The following is a 3,222-nucleotide window of genomic DNA, read 5'->3' as shown; positions in this document are numbered from 1 at the left end:
TTCCACAAATCCCAGAAATCTGCTGGGCTGGGGAATTTTCCTGAGTTTCCCTGAATTTCCATCCCCATTTCAATATGGGATTAAAAAGGATCCGGGGCACACCTGGCTGCAAACAAATATTGAGAATTTTCCATGCAAATCCCAAAGGATTTCAGGGAAAAAGGGGCCCAGGCCACGTTTCACCTCATTAAAAATGGAATTTATGCAAATTCCAAGATTTCACTCACGGTAGCAAAGTCCAGCTGCAGTCAGAGCTCAGGTTTGGGATTTATTTTTATTTTTTTGGGGGATGTGGAAGGAAGAAATGAATCCCTGCAGGTCAGAATTTGCATCAATTCCATATTTGATATTTCTGGGATTTGTGGAATTGGGGGGAGGAGAATTCATCCTGTGTTTTTTTGGGGTCGTGTTAAAGGGAAATTTAACAAAGTCCTGGGAAAAGTTTGGGAATTTTTCATTCCTGCCCCAAAACAGGGCTGGATATCCCTGGGAATTCCCAATTTATTGCCCAAAATATCCTGGATTGGGAAGAATTGGGCAAATCTGGACAGGAATTAATAGAATTTTTTTCCTGAATCCTCCCAGATTTGAGGTGGGAAATTTTAGACCCCAAATTATTCCTGAATTCTCCCAGATTTGGGGTGGGAAAAGCTCAGAGCTGCAATTTTCCCCAAATCCTCCCAGATTTGGGGTGGGAAATTTTAGACCCCAATTTTAATTTTTATTTTCTGAATCCTCCCAGATTTAGGGTGGGAAATTTTAGGTCCCAATTTTTTTCTTTTTCTGAATCCTCCCAGATTTAGGGTGGGAAATTTTAGGTCCCAATTTTTTTATTTTCTGAATCCTCCCAGATTTAGGGTGGGAAATTTTAGGTCCCAATTTTTTTCTTTTTCTGAATCCTCCCAGATTTGGGGTGGGAATTTTTTTACCCCAATTTTTATTTTTTTTTTCCTGAATTCTCCCAGATTTGGGGTGGGAAATTTTTGACCCAAATCTTTATTTTCTGCAGATTTGGGGTGGAAAGGGGCAGTGCCAGGTCGGGAGCTGGGCTGGGCTCTGGCAGCAGGAAATACCCGGCGCCAGTTCGGTGACTCAGCTGCAAAAATAAACCAAAAAAAAAAAAAAAACCCAAAAAAAACCCCAAACAAAAAAAAAACCAAACCGAACCCAAAAAACCAAACAAACAAAAAAAAAAAAAACAAACCCAAACCCAACAAAAAACCCAACACAAAAAAAAAAAAACCAGACAGGGAGGTCGCGACCTCAAAAAAGGAAAAATAAAATCTGCAAAAAATTCTTTTCTGAGGATTTGGGAGTGGGGATGGATCAAAGGGGTGTCCCCTCCCTGTCCCTCCTGTCCCCTCCCTGTCCCCTCCTGTCCCCTCCTGTCCCCTCCCTGTCCCTCCTGTCCCCTCCTGTCCCCTCCTGTCCCCTCCCTGTCCCTCCCTGTCCCCTCCCTGTCCCCTCCCTGTCCCTCCTGTCCCCTCCTGTCCCCTCCTGTCCCCTCCTGTCCCTCCCTGTCCCTCCTGTCCCTCCTTGTCCCTCCTGTCCCCTCCCTGTCCCCTCCTGTCCCTCCTGTCCCCTCCTGTCCCCTCCTGTCCCTCCCTGTCCCCTCCTGTCCCTCCTGTCCCCTCCTGTCCCTCCTGTCCCCTCCTGTCCCTGTGTCCCCTCCTGTCCCCTGCTGTCCCCTCCTGTCCCTCCCTGTCCCCTCCCTGTCCCCTCCCTGTCCCTCCCTGTCCCCTCCTGTCCCCTCCTGTCCCTCCTGTCCCCTCCCTGTCCCCTCCCTGTCCCTCCTGTCCCCTCCCTGTCCCCTCCCTGTCCCCTCCTGTCCCCTCCCTGTCCCTCCTGTCCCTCCCTGTCCCCTCCTGTCCCCTCCCTGTCCCCTCCTGTCCCCTCCTGTCCCCTCCCTGTGTCCCCTCATGTCCCCTCCTGTCCCCTCCCTGTCCCCTCCTGTCCCCTCCTGTCCCCTCCCTGTCCCCTCCCTGCCCCTCCTGTCCCCTCCTGTCCCCTCCTGTCCCCTCCTGTCCCCTCCCTGTCCCCTCCCTGTCCCCTCCTGTCCCTCCCTGTCCCCTCCTGTCCCTCCCTGTCCCCTCCCTGTCCCTCCTGTCCCCTCCTGTCCCCTCCTGTCCCCTCCCTGTCCCCTCCCTGTCCCCTCCCTGTCCTCTCCTGTCCCCTCCTGTCCCTCCCCGTGGTTTATCGGGGCCGGGCGGGCCCGGAGTGCCACGGCTGCCACAGCCTGTGACACTGTGTGACACTGTGTGACACCGTGTGACACCGTGTGACACCGTGTGACACGGTGTGACCCCGCAGTGACCCCGGTGTGACCCCGGTGTGACACCGTGTGACACCGTGTGACAGCAGAGTGACACTGTGTGACCCCCTGTGACCCCGCAGTGACCCCGGTGTGACACTGTGCTGTGACAGGGCTGTGACAGCAGAGTGACCCCTGGTGACACTGAGGTGACACTGGAGTGACACGGGCCTGCTGGGACACTGATGTCACACTGATGTGACAGTGATGTGACAGTGATGTGACACTGATGTCACACTGATGTCACACTGATGTGACACTGATGTCACACTGATGTGACACTGATGTGACACCTGCCTGTCCCTCCTCAGAGTCCCCCAGGTTTAGCACCTCTGTGACATCACGGTGACATCACAGTGACATTGCTGTGACACTGATGTGACATCACTGTGACACCTCCGTGACATCACTGTGACATCACTGTGACATCACTGTGACATCACTGTGACACTGCTGAGACACTGACCTGCATCTCCTCAGTGTCCCCAAGCTGTGACATCACTGTGACACCTCTGTGACATCACTGTGACATCACTGTGACATTGTGTGACACTGTTGTGACATCACTGTGACACTGATGACGTCACTGTGTCATCGATGCGAAGCCATTGTGACATCACTGATTGATATGACATCACTGTGACATCATGTGACATCACTGATTGAAATGACGTCACAGTGACATCCTGTGACATCACAGGATTGATGTGACATCACAGTGACACCGATGTGACATCACTGTGACATCACTATGACACTTCTGTGACATCACTGTGACACTGATGACGTCACTGTGTCATCGATGCGAAGCCATTGTGACATCACTGATTGATATGACATCACAGTGACATCACTGATTGAAATGACGTCACAGTGACATCCTGTGACATCACAGGATTGATGTGACATCA

The sequence above is a fragment of the Erithacus rubecula genome, assembly GCF_903797595.1.
Source record: "Erithacus rubecula genome assembly, contig: scaffold_664_arrow_ctg1, whole genome shotgun sequence".
NCBI classification, from domain to species: Eukaryota; Metazoa; Chordata; class Aves; order Passeriformes; family Muscicapidae; genus Erithacus; species Erithacus rubecula.
The sequence above is the reverse complement of the archived record's forward strand: the minus strand, read 5'-3'. Positions refer to the sequence as shown.